At 38.5% G+C, this 14,923-nt stretch overlaps 1 non-coding gene across 1 annotated transcript; it reads left to right on the plus strand.

The window, feature by feature from the left end:
* Positions 1–4,205: 4,205 nt before the first annotated feature.
* On the plus strand, positions 4,206–4,327 carry LOC111560358. Its single transcript, XR_002742103.1, has one exon. It is a non-coding gene; the product is annotated as a U6atac minor spliceosomal RNA (small nuclear RNA).
* Positions 4,328–14,923: the final 10,596 nt, after the last annotated feature.

Here is a 14,923-nt window from a genome sequence, read left to right on the forward strand (position 1 = left end):
TAAGGAGACAAATGTTGTACCGCACATCAGATATCTCAGCTTATAAGCCTTGCCCCTGACAGCAGAGTCCCTATCACATCGGCCTTGGAAAACCAATGGGACTTCCATCCACAAAACTCAAAGGGCTCTAACAAATTAAGAAACTGCTTTTCAGGGGCTTGTTCTCAGACTCACTCCTTTCCTGGCCTCAGCACAAAAGAAGACATTGGAAAAGCCCTCAGAAAACAGGTGGAAGAAATTATTTTGCCAAACTTAAAGCATCAGCCAGAGGATCAGGGGCCTGTTAGGACACTCTCCAGAGACGAAGGTGTTGGCCGGCACTATTTTTGCTCTCTCCCTTGCTACAGCCATGGGCACCCCTTTGTTTGTTTTTCCCTGGCAGGGACCATCTCTACTTCCCCACCGAAGGACACCATATTTACGCTCCCCCTCTGTCTTGCTAACGCTGGCCGGCGTGGTTTTGCCAGGTGACATCTTCTACTTCTGTTGCCATTATTATGGCAGCTGCCACCCAGGAGACACTCGCGGATTACCTGGCTCTGGAGCCCAAGAGGGGGGTGGGGCTCCCGAGACACGTGGAACTCTGATAATCAGCGACAGTTCTTGGCAGTTCACACCAAGGACCCTACAGAGAGGACAGATGGAAACACAGCCCCGTCTTTCTCAGAAAGAGTTGCTTGCCCAGGAGATTTGGCCTGAAGGGTAGGCTTCCAGTCTGGAACACATCTCAGGGCCCACAGAGTCGCTCTCAAGAAACGGAGGCTGGTAGACACTCTCTTTGTGACCTCTCTCGGCCTTCCTCCAACTTGAAAATATCTCCCAGAAAGGAGTTGATATCCTAACTTTCGCAGCTGCTGCAAATCACCGGGCTCCGGTGGCATTATGTTCACAGGTCCCATAGGACCAGAACCAATACAGAAAGAAGCATTAAATATCAACCGCACTCAAGAGTGTGTCAAGAGGCAAAAAAACAAAAAAAAAAAACAACTTAAAAAACAAAAAACAAAAACAAAAAACCAGGAACTCAATCTTCCTCCAAAAGAGGCCTATCAGCTTATCAAACAGAAGACAAGGGGCAGGTTGCTAATTAAACTCCCATTTAGTTCTCACCGTAAACCTTTCCAGAGAACTCAGAAGGTGGGCATTATTTTCTCACTCTAGGCCACACCAGTATCAATTCAAGGAGAACTCTTCTACATGTCTGTTCCCCTAGTTTTTATGCCTGGTGCCCTGCTGGTGCATCTGCGACCCAGGGGATGCTCTTTGACTGCCTGGGTCTGGAGCCAGGGTAGCTGGTATTCCTGGGTCCCTGGTGACTGTAGCAAACGAAGAGACAGTTCTTGGATGTCTCACCCCCAGAGAGTACCGCACAGAGAGTGGCTAGAACACCCCCCTACCCCTGTCCAGACTTTCTGTGAAGGAGACCTCTTTGCTTATCCTGGAACTTCAGCTAAAGGGGCAAACTTCAGGTTTGCCGTATATCTAGAGTCTACAGTTCTTATCAGCGGGCATAAGCTATGGGGATACCATGTCTCTACCATGTCTCTGGGGGGAGAGAGAGGGGATATCATCTTTGTGCCCTCTCTCTACCTCACCGCATTTTTCTGCTATCTCCCTGAAGGAAGCTTATACACTCGACCAGAGCCCCAACTTTTCCAACATTTATCAGTGGATACGTCTAAAATCATCTGTCTTCTAGGTCAGAAGGTTTTTTCAGTTGTAGTCCAAAGAGCCGTATATATTGTCATATTTTAAAACCTGTTGCCTGTACTATGTTAAATAACAGTGATAAGAGTGGATTACTGTGTCTTGTTCCTGACTATAGAGGAAAAGCCCTCAGTTTTTCCCCATTGAGAATATTAGCTGCGGGTTTTTCATATATGGTCTTTAATTATGTTAGGTGTGCTCCCTCTAAACCTACCTTATTGAGGTTTTTATCATAAATGGACGTTGTACTTTGTTAATTGCTTTTTCTGCATCTATTGAAATAATCTTATGGTCCCTAACCTTTCTTTTACTAATGTGGTGTAGCACATTGATTGATTTCCAAATACTGAAAAAGCCTCGCAACCCAGGAGTAAAACCCCCACTTGATTGTGGCAAATGATTTTTTTAAACGTATTGTTGGATTCGGTTTGCTAGTATTTATTGAGAATTTTTGCATCCTGTTCATCGGGGATATTGACCCATAGTTCTTTTTTTTTAGTGACGTTTTTATTTGGCTTTGGTATCAGGAAATGCTAGCCTCATAGAATGAATTTGGAAGTTTTCCTTCATTTCTACTTTATGGAATAGTTTGAGAAGAGTATGTATTAACTCTTCTTTAAACGTCTGGTAGAATTCACCTGTGAAGCCATCTGGTCTTGGACTTTTGTTTGTAGGGGGTTTTTTGATAACTCATTCAATGTCTTTGCTGGTTATCAGTCTGTTCAAATTTTCTATTTCTTCCTGTTTGAGTTTTGGTCGTTTATGTGGTTCTAAGAATTTATCCATTTCTTCAATGTTGTACAATTTGTTGACATAGTTTTTCATATCAGACAACAAAAAGAAATAAAAGGCATCCAAATTGGCAAGGAGGAAGTCAAACTTTGACTATTTGCAGATGACATGATACTCTTTATGTAAAACTGAAAAAGACTCCAGCAAAAAACTGCAGGACTGATAAACAAGTTCAGTCAAGTTGTAGGATACAAAAATCAATGTACAAAAATCTGTTGTATTTCTATACACCAATAATGGAGCAGCAGAAAGAGAAACAGAAATCAATCCCGTTTACAACTGCACCAAAAACAGTAAGATACCTTGGAACAAACCTAACCAAAGAGGTGAAAGATCTGTACTCTGAAAACTACGAAACCCTGATGACAGAAACTGAAGACGACACAAAGAAATGGAAAGATATTCCATGACCATGGATTGCAAGAATATTGTTAAAATACTTACACTGTGCAAAATAACCTACACATTTAATGCAGTCCCTATCAAAACACCAACAGCAATGTTTATAGAGCTAGGCAAAGAATCCTAAAATTTGTATGGAACCACAAAAGACCCTGGATAGCCAAATCAATCTTAAAGAAAAGCAAAGCTGAAGGCATCACAATTCTGGACTTAAATTACAAAGTCATAGTGATCAAAACATTGTGGTACTGGCACACAAATAGACACATAGATCAATAGAGCAAAACAGAAAATCCAGAAACGAACCCAAAACTGTACAGTCAACTAATCTCCAACAAAGTAAGAATGAATAGCCAGTGGAAAAAAGAATCTCTTTAATGGTGTTGGGAAAACTGGCCAGCTACATGCAAAAGAATGAAACTGGACCACTTTCTTATGTGATAAACAAAAATAAATTCAACTTGGATAAAAGACCTAAATGTGAGCCCTGAAACCATAAAAATCCTAGAGGAGAACACAGGCGGTAGTGTCTTTGACATTGGCCATATTAAGTTCATTCTAGATATATCTCCTAAGGCAAGGGAAACAAAACAAAATGCTCTTGGGACTATATCAAAATGAAAAGCATCTGTACAGCAAAAGAAACCATCCACAAAACTAAAAGATAACCTACAGAATGGAAGAAGATATTTGCAAATAACATATCTGATAAAGGGTTAGTATCGCTTTAAAATATATAGAACATTTATAAATAGAGACCATTTATAAAACTCAACACACAAAAATGAACAATCCAATTTAAAAAAGGGCAGCTGCGTGAATAGAAATTTCTCCAAAGAAGACAAAGAGATGGCCAATAGATACATGAAAAGATGCTCAATAGCACTCTTCATCAAGGAAATACAAATCAAAACCACAAGGAGTCATCACCTCACACCTGTCAGAGTGGCTAAAATCAACCAAAAAAAACCAACAGTTGCTGGCAAAGATGTGGAGAAAGGGGAACCCTCTTACACTGCTGGTGGGAATGCAAACTGCAGCAGATACTGTGGAAAACAGTGTGGAGGTTCCTCAAAAAGTTAAAAATGGAACTACCTTATGACCAACAATTGCACTACAAGGTATTTACCCAAAGAATACAAAAATACGAATTCAAGGGGATACATGTACCTCAATGTTTATAGCAGCATTATCAACAATAGCCAAAGTATGGCAATAGCCCAAATGTCCACGGACTGATAAATGGATAAAGAAAAGGTGGTGTACACACACACACACACACACACACACACACACACACACACACACTGTATGAAAAGAGAGAAGGTTAGCACTGCCCTTGACAAGGATGGAAGAGGCCCCTGGGCCTCACAACACGCATACAGTTAAGGCATTACCACCTACTTTGTGGCATCTACACATATAATGGAATATTACTCAGCCATAAAAAAGAATGAAATCTTGCCATTTGCAACAACATGGATGGAGCTAGGGAGTATTGTGCTAAGTGAAGTAAGTCAGCCAGAGAAAGACAAATACCATATGATTTAACTCATATGGGGAATTTGAGAAGCAAATGAGCAAAGGGAAAAAGAGGGAGAGAAGAAAACCAAGAAACAGACTCTAAACAATAGGGAACAAACTGATGGTTACCAAAGGGGGGGGGGATGGGGAAAATAGGTGATGGGGATTAAGGAGCACACTTGTGATGAGCACGGAGTGAGGTATGGAAGGGTTGAATCACTATACTATACACCTGAAACTATTATTACACTGTATGGCAACTGAAATTTAAATAAAAACTTTAAAAAAGGAAGTAAGGGGTGCCTGGGTGGCTCAGTCAGTTGGACTTCCGACTTCGGCTCAGGTCATGATCTCATGGTTCGTGAGTTCAAGCCCCACGTCAGGCTCTGTGCTGACAGCTCAGAGCCTGGAGCCTGCTTCCGATTCTGTCTCTCCCTCTCTCTCTGCCCCTCCCCCATTTGCACTCTGTCTCCCTCTGTCTCAAAAATAAATTAACATTAAAAAAAATTTTTTTAAAAAGTAAAAACAATAGATGTACAATATAAAAAGATAGAAAATGTGACATCAAAAACCAACTATGGTGAAGGGAGTATAAATATAGAACTTTAGAATACATTTAAACTTAAGTTGTTATCAAAATGACTGTTACAAACCTAAGTTGTTATATGTAAGTCTCCTGGTAAGCACACAACAAGCTTATAGTAAAGAAAAGATTAAAGTGTGTATTCATACTGCTAGAGAAAGTCAGCAAACCACAAATTAAGGGAATAAGACAATAAGAAATAGAGAAGAATTACAAAACAGGAAATAATTCAAATTGTAATAAGCAATTCAAATTGTAATAAGTAATTCAAATTGTAAATGGAGTACATTTTCCATTCATAAGACACTGTGCTTAAATGGTTTAAAAAAAAAACCTAAGTATATGTTACCTTCGAAGACATATTTCAGCTTTAAGCACACACACAAATCAAAGGGATGAAAATATTTCATGGAAATGGAAATGAAAAGAAAGTTGGGGTAGCTACACTTATATCAGACAAAATGGACTTTATTTTTTATTTATTTTTTTAATTTTTTTAATGTTTATTTATTTTTGAGAGAGACAGACAGACTGTGAGTGGGGGAGGGGTGAAGAGAGAGAAGGAGGCACAGAATCTGAAGCAGGCTCCAGGCTCCAAGCTGTCAGCACAGAGCCCAACGCGGGGCTCGTGAGATCATGACCCAAGCTGAAGTCAGATGGTTAACCGACTGAGCCACCCAGGTGCCCCCAAACAAAATGGACTTTAAATCAAAGACTGCAACAGCAGACAAAGAAGGTCATTATACAATGATGAATGGGTCAATCCAACATGTACATATAAAATTTGTAAATATTTATGCAACCAACACGGTAGCACCTAAATATGTAAAGAAAATATTAAATTTAAAAGGGAGAGACAGAGAGGGGTATCTGGGTGGCTCAGTTGGTTTAGCGTCCGACTTCAACTCAGGTCATGATCTCACAGTCCATGGGTTCCAGCCCCACATCAGGCTCTGTGCTGACAGCTCAGAGCCTGGAGCCTGCTTCGGATTCTGTGTCTCCTCTTTCTGCCCCTCCCCTGCTCGTGCTCTCTCTCTCTCGCTCTCTCTCGCTCTCTCTCGCTCTCTCTCTCTCAAAAACAAACATTTAAAAAAATGTAAAGGGAGAAACAGAATGCTGCATAACAATAGTCAAGAACGTGCATATCTGATATACATCAATGGATAGATCATAAAGACAGAAAATAAATAAGGATACACTGGCCTTAACACATTAGACCAGACTTCTTAGATATATAGAGAACATTCTATCCAAAAGCAACAACATAAACATTCACTTAAGGGCACATGGAACATTCTTCAGGATACATCCATGTCAGGCCACAAAGCAAGTCTTAATAATTTAAGAAGATTGAAATCATAACCAGGACCTTTTCTCACCACAGCATTATGAAACTAGAAATTGATGTCAATAAGAAAACTAGAAAGTTCACTAACATGTGGAGATTATACAATATACTGTGAACAAATGGGTCAATGAAGAAACAAAATAGAAATTAAAACACAGCTTGAACAAATAAAAGCGGGAATAAATTATACCAAAACCTATAGGATATAGCAAAAGCAGGAAAGTTCATAGCAAGAAAGTTCATAGCAAAAGTTCTAAGAGGAAAGTTCATAGCAAGAAAGGCCTACATCAGGAAATAAGAAGTAACTCAATTAACCTAATCTTACAACTCAAGGAACTAGAAAAATAAAATAGTAGAAAGAAGGAAAAACTACTAGAGTAGAAATAAATAGAGATTAAAAAGACAGTGGGGGAAAAAAATCAATAAACTAAGAGCTGATTCTTTGAAAAAATAAACAAAATTTGACAAACCTCTAACTAGATTCTCCAGGAAAAAAAGGGAGAACTCAAATTCAGACATGAAAAAAGAGACGTTACAACTGATACCACAGAAATACGAAGGATCAAAAAGGACTAATATGAACTATTATAAACCAATGCATTTGACAATCTAGAAGAAATGGGTAAATTCCTAAAAATATAAAATCTACCTAGACTGAATCAGGAAGAAATATAAAATCTGAACAGACCAACTACTAATGAAGAGATTCAATCAGTAATGAAAACCCTTCCAACAACAACAACAAAAAACTTAAGGATCACACAGTTTTACTGGTGAATTTTACACAACTTAAAAAAATATTTTTTTTAATGTTTATTTTTCAAGGAGAGAGAGACAGAGTACGAGCAGGGGACGGGCAGAGAGAGAGGCAGACACAGAATCTGAAGCAGGCTCCAGGCTCCGAGCTGTCAGCACAGAGCCCGACACAGGGCTCGAACTCACAAATCGCGAGATCATGACCTGATCCGAAGTCAGACATTTAACCAATTGAGCCACCCAAGCACCCCAATGCAACTTTTAAAGAAGAAATACCAATCTTTTTCAAATACTTTTTAAAAGTTAAAGAAAAGGGGATTTTTCCAAACTGTTCTGTAAGGCCTGTGTTACCCCAATAGCAAAACCAGAGGACACGATCAAAAAATAAAGAAAAAATGACAGGCGATATCCATGATGAATATAGGTTGAAAAATCGCCCATGGAATATTAACAAAACAAATTCAATAACGCATTAAAAGACCTAAATGATGGTCAAATGAGATTTATTCCGGAACACAAGAAGGTTCAGTATCTGCAGATCCATCCATGTGATACCACAAAATAAAATGAAGGATAAAAACTATATCATTAGAGGCTCTCACTCAACATGGCATACACGCCAAGATCCTGTGCTCACCCCTTCCCATGGACATACCAAGGTCTGAGAAGACCTAACGACTAGCATACCAGCTGTTCCACAGCTAAAGATATAAGGAAAAAGCCACATCAAGATGGGGAGATGAGGCAGAAACACATTCAGTTCAGGACCCACATCCCTGGCATGGTGACCCACATCCCTGGCATGGTGACCCACAAAGAGAAGGATCACAGACTTGGAGGTCCTTCCTCAGGAGCAAAGGCTTCAAGCCCCACCCCAGACAATACCCCCCCTACCATAGGTACCACTGCCAAGATCAACTCCCATAAAATCTGGCTTTAAACATCAGTTGTACTCACCTCAAGGATCTTCAAAAACCAACCAGAATCACCACCAGGAGAGCCAGAGGGCTCTAGAAAGCGGAGGCTCTGCTGTTAAAGTGCAAGTACATGAACTCACTTGCTCCGAGACTTAGCACAGAGGCAGCAGTCTGAAACGCACCTGGGACATTACGTGAAGATTACCGACTAATTTTAGGTTGTATGCTGGAGGAACAGAATTCTGTAGGAACTTTATCCAGGGATCAAAGTGCAGGCAGGTGCCATTTTTCTTGACGTCCTTCTGCCTAGCAGGCTTGATGCTGGTGAGTGCCAGTTCTGACACCTTCATATACATTGCTAGCAACCCCTACCCTTCCACTATCTTCCCCTGCAGACACACTCCTCCCCATCTGCCCACTCTGGAGCTCTCCCAAAGCAGCTCCCAACCCACCAAACCTGATGGTGGCCTCAGCCAGCACTGTTGTCCCCTTTCCCCTCCTGTGGAACCTCACTGCCAAACCTGATGAATGGACTCAGATGGCACCAGCACCCCACAGAGTGGCTACTGTTCTGCCACATCCAGTAGGCAGTCTCAGCTGTAAACTGGGTCGCTTAAAAGGGGCCCCTGCATTAGTCAGGGCAAACCTCACCTACCAGCACACCTGCAATATTCATAACTGGGCCTAACAGCCAGCCAAACCTGGGGCCAGCCCTGCCCACCAGGGCACCCCCAGCAGATGTTGCCAGTCCTCTCAGCCGGCCAATCCAGGGGCCAGCTCCACCCACCATCTTGCTGGAGCCGTCACACTGCAGCCACAAGAGAAGGCTGCCTGCAGGGGATACTGGCGGAGGGCTCGGTTCTGGTAACCAGGGAGGATTGTGCTTCTGAGAGCCACAGGATGCATCTAACATAAGACCACTCTTTCGAGAATGGTAATACAGCTGATCTAAATAATACATAGAAAACCATACAGATAAACCAAATGAGGAGACGGAGAAATATATTCCAAAGGAAAGAAAAAGACAAAACCTCAGATAAAGAACTAAATGAAATGGAGATAAACAATGGACCTGATAAAGACTTCAAGGTAAAAGTCACAAAGATGCTCCCTGAACCGAGAGAATGGATCAACACAGTAAGAACTTCAACAAAGAGATAAAATATAACTATATATGTTTCGGTGCTGAAGAATAACTGAAAAACACACTAGAAGAAATCAACAGATTTCTGAGGCTAAGAAAAGCCAATCAGCAATCTCAAAGACATGGTAGTAGAAACATCCAAGCTGAACAGCAAAAAGAAAAAAAAAATTAAATGGTAACAATTTAAGGACCCCCTGGGATAATATCAAGCATACTAATACTTACATTATAGGAATCTCAGAAGGACAAGAGAGAAAAACTTAAAGAAATAATTTCTGAAAACTTCACTAACTTGGGGAAGGACACAGACATCCAGCTCCAGAAAGGTGAGAGATCCCCAAACAAAATAAACACAAAGAAGTCCACACTAAGACATATAGTAACTAATATTTCAAAAATTAGAGAATTTTAAAAGCAGAAGAAAAACAATTAGGTACATACAAGGTAACACCCATAAGACTTCACGCCAGAAGGGAGTGGCAAAATATATTCAAAGAGCTGAAGAGAAAAATGCCTAGAACCAAGAATACTCTACTTGGCAAGGTTGTCATTGAGAAGTGAAGGAAAGAGAAAGATTTTTCAAGCAAACAAAAGTTAAACGAGTTTATCGTCACTAAAGTGATCTTACAAGAAATACTCAAGAGTCTTCTGTACTAGAAACGCCCTAAGTAGAAGCAAATTATAAAAGAAAAAAAATCTTTTGTTGCTATGTAAAACAGATAACAAATCACAAAATATACGGGAAGTTAGATAAAGACAGTTCTTTTAGAATGTGTTTGACATTAAGCACTTTTCAGCTTAAAATAGACTGCTATATACACAGGGTGTTATATATAACCCTCGTGTTAACTATAAACCATAAGCTTGTAACAGATATTCAAAAATAAAGAAAAAGGAATACTAACACTAAATTTCTCAAATCACAAAATAAGAGAGCAAGACAAAAAAGGAATAGAGAAGAACTACAAATAAATAATTACTTTAAAGGTAAATCATCTAAATGCTCCAATCAAAAGAAAGATATAAGGTCACTGAATAGGTAAAAAAAAATAAGTCCCATTTATATGCCATCTACAAGAAACTCATTTAAGAACTAAAAACACATCTAACTTTGAAGTGAAAAATAGGACAAGAGTCCATGCAAATGAAGTGTTTAAAAGCTGGGGCAGCAACACTTACATCAGGTGGGGAAAAGACTTTAAAACAGAATATAGCAAGAGACCAAAAAAAAAAAGCATTACATAATAAAAGGATCAATTCCACAATATACATCAATTATAAATATCTATATGCCCAACATAGAAACACCTAAATATGTAAAGCAAATATTAAGAAAGAAATTCACAGCAATTTCAAAATAGTAGGGAACTTTAACATTCCACTTACTTCAATGGATAGTTGATCCACAAAAAAAAAAAAAAAAAAAAATCAGTAAGAAAGCATTGGCCTTACACAGTACATTAGACCAGATGGAGTTAACAGATACACACAGAACATTCCATCCAAACAACACAGAACATATATACATTTCAAGTATATATAGAACGTTCTCCAGGATAGACCACATATTAGGCCACAAAACAGGTCTCAGTAAATTAAAGAAATTGAAATGATACCAACCGTCTTTTCTGACCACAATAGTATGAAACTAGGAATTACTTACTGGGGGAAGAAACTGGAAAAATATTAACAGACTACTTAACAGCATGCTACTAAACAACCGTTATGTCAATTAAAAAAAAAATCAAAGAAAAATCGAAAAATATCTTCAGACAAATAAAACGGAAACATTATTCTAAAATCTATGGAACACAGGGGCACCTGGGTGGCTCAGTCGGTTAAGCGTCCGACTTCAGCTCAGGTCACGATCTCGCGGTCCGTGAGTTCCAGCCCCTTGACGAGCCCCTCGTCGGGCTCTGGGCTGATGGCTCAGAGCCTGGAGCCTGCTTCCAATTCTGTGTCTCCCTCTCTCTACCCCTCCCCCGTTCATGCTCTGTCTCTCTCTGTCTCAAAAATTAAACGTTAAAAAATAAAAATAAAAATAAAAAAAATAAAATCTATGGAACACAGTAAAGCAGTTATAAGAATGAATTATGCAGGCAATACAGCCCTACGTAAGAAGAAGAAAAAAAAAATCTCCAACGATCTAACCTTATACTAAAGGAACTAGGAAAACCCAACAAAGCCCAAAGTTAGTAGAAGGAAATAAATAATAAAGACCAGAGTGGGAATAAGTAACAGTGTATAAAAAGACAACATAAAAGATTACAGAAACTAAGCTAGTTCTTTGAAAGATAAACAAAACTGATAAAACTTTACCTCGACTCATTTAAAAAAAAAAATCTGAATCAGAAATAAAAGAAGTTACAACCAACACCAAGAAAATACAAAGGATTGTAAGCAACTACAACAAATGATTAAATAATAAATCGTTCCACAAAAAAATAATTGGATACATTTCTACAAACATATAATCTTCCAAGATTGAATTGGGGGAAAAAAAATCTAAACAGGCTGATTACTTATAATAAAGTTGAATCAGGAATCAAAAAGCTCCCAACAAACCAAAGTCTAGGACCAGCCATCTTAATAGATAAATGATACTCAACACTTTAAGATGAGTTAATACCTATTCTCAAATTATTACATAAAAGTTTGAAAAAGAACACTTTCCAATTTCTGTAAGGCCAGCATTATTCTGCTAACAAAACCAGCCATAAAAACTACAAAAAGGGGCGCCTGGGTGCCTCAGTTAAGCGGCGGACTTCGGCTCAGGTCATGATCACATGGCTCATGGGTTCAAGCCTTGCATCGGGCTCTGTGCTAACAGCTCAGAGCCTGGAGCCTACTTGGGATTCTGGGTCTCCTCTCTCTTCCTCTCCCCCACTCACACCCTGTCTGTCTCTCTCTCAAAAAATAAACATTAAAAAAAAAAACTACAAAAGGGGTGCCTGGGTGGCTCAGTCAGTTGAGCGTCTGACTTCAGCTCAGGTCATGATCTCGCAGTTCCTGAGTTCGAGCCCCACGTCAGGCTCTGTGCTGACAGCTCAGGGCCTGGAGCCTGCTTCCGATTCTGTGTCTCCCTCTCTCTCTGCTCCTCCCCCACTCATGCTCTTTCTCTCTCTCTCTCTCTCAAAAATAAACATTAAAAAAAATTTTTTTTAAATAATTTTACTCAGCCATAAAAAGAATGTAATCTTGTTATTTGCAGCAACGTGGATGGACCTAGAATATATTATGTAAGGGAAATAAGTCAAATACCTTGTGATTTCACTTATATGTGGAATCTAAAAAACAAAACAAATGAATAAAACAAAAGCAGAAAAGGACTCATAAGTACAGAGAAAAAAAAAACTTGTGGTTGCCAAAGGGATGGGGGCAGGAGCTTGGTCAAGATATTTCAAGGGGATTGAGAGGTACAAACTTTTAGTTTTAAAATAAGCCACAGAGATGTAAGTACAGCATAGACAATATAGTCAATAGGATTCTAATAGCTATGTATGGTAGACAGATGGTAACCAGACATATTGTGTTCATTTCATAAGGTATATAAATGTCAAATCACTGTGTGGTACACCTGAAATTAATATATCGCATCTCAAATATACTTCAGTAAACTATCATATTATCATCTCAATATCTGCAGAAAGAGAATTTTAACAATTCAACACCCATTCACAATAAAGCTCTCAACAGAGTAGGTATCGAGGGGACATAACTCAACATGACAGAAAGGTCACCTATGACAAGCACTTAGCTAACATTACACTGAATGGTGAAAAGCTGAAAGCTTTCCTCCAAAATCAGTTATAAGACAAGGATGCCCACCTCTTGCTATTTTTATTCATCACAGTACTAGAAGTCATAACCAGAGGAATTAGTCAAAATAATAATAAATTAAACACATTGAAATTAGAATGGAAGCAAAACTGTCACCATTTTCAGGTGATATATATATAGCAAACCCTAAGTACTCCACCAAATAACTGTTCGAATGAATAAAACTCAGGACAGTTACAGGATACTAATCAATAAATAAAAATCCTGTGTATTTATATGCACTAATAACAAACTATCAGAAAGAAACTAAGAAAACCTATTTCTAATTACATAAAGAATCAAATATCTACTAATAAATTTAATCAAGGAAGCAAAAGACCTGTACCTTGATAACTATGCAATATTAATCATGCACTATACAATGATATAACTATAAAATATTAATGAAAGAAATTAAAGACATAAATAAATGTAACGAATTCTTAATCATGAATTAGAAGAATTAACAATCAACAGACATATGCCTATATAATTCCTATCAAAATCCTATTTAATTTTTTTAATCTTTATTTATTTTTAAGAGAGAAAGAGACAGATCACGAGTGGGGGAGGGTTAGAGAGAGAAGGAGACACAGAATCGAAAGCAGTCTCCAGGCTCCTAACTGTCAGCACAGAACCTGACGTGGGGCTCACACCCATGAACCACAAGTTCATGACCTGAGCTGAAGTCAGACGCTCAACTGACTGAGCAACCCAGGTTGCCACCCGCTATCAAAATTCTAAAGGCAATTTTTACAAAGTAGCAAAAAAATCCTAAAATTTGTATGAAATCACAAACAACCCCAAACAGTGAAAACAACCTTGAGAAAGAACAAAGCTGGGGGAATTACATGCCCTGATTTCAAACACTATTATAAAGCCACGGTAATCAAAACAGTATGGTGTTGGCAAAAGAAGAGACACAAAGATCAATGAAACAGAATTGAGATCCCAGAAATAAACTCACACATGTGCAGTCGTTTAGCTTATAAAACAGAGCCAAAAATATAAATGGGAAAACAATCTCTTCAATAAATGGTTCTGGAAAAACTTGAGAGCCACATGCAAAAGAATGAAACTGGACCACTATAGCGCTTTATACACAAAAAAGTAAAAATGGATTAATAGCTTGAATGCAAGACTTCCAACTATAAAACTCCTAGAACAAAACATGGCAGGGGGAGCTCCTTGATATCATTCTTAGCAATGATTTTTTTGGAGTTGACACCAAAAGCAAGGCAACAAAAGCAAAAACAAACAAGGACTATAGCAAACTAAAAACCTTCTGCACAGGAAACCATCAACAAAGCATAAAAGCACTCTACAGAATGAGCAAAATATTTGCAAGTCATATCTCATAAGGGGTTAGTATTTAAAATAAAGAAGTTATACAATTCAATAGGGAAAAAAATCAAACAATATGATTAAGAAAATGTGCAGAGGACCTAAATAGATATTTTCTAAAGATATACAGATGGCCAACAAACACATAAAAAGATGCTCAACATCACTAACCATCAGGGAAATGCAAACCCAAACCATGATGAGCTATCGTCTCACGCCTGTAAGGATATTACTAAAAACAAATAAACAAGAGATAACAAGCATAGGCAAGGATGTTGAGTAAAGAGAATATTTTATGCTGTTGGCAGAAATGTAAATTGGTGTAGCCACTATGAAAAACAGTTTAAAAATTTCTGAAAATATAACAAATTGAACTACAATATGGTCCAGCGGCTCCAACTGTGGGTATTTACTAAAAAAAAAAAAAAAAAAAAAAAAAAAAAAAAAAAAAAAAAAAAAAAAATGAATAGACTAACGAAAAGATACATACACTCTCATGTTCATTGCAGCATTTATATAATAGCCATGATATGGGGGCAAAGACTGTATCCCCTGACAGATGAATGGACAAATAAAATGTGGGGTGT

Source organism: Felis catus, chromosome B1 (genome assembly GCF_018350175.1).
Source record: "Felis catus isolate Fca126 chromosome B1, F.catus_Fca126_mat1.0, whole genome shotgun sequence".
Classification (NCBI taxonomy): Eukaryota; Metazoa; Chordata; class Mammalia; order Carnivora; family Felidae; genus Felis; species Felis catus.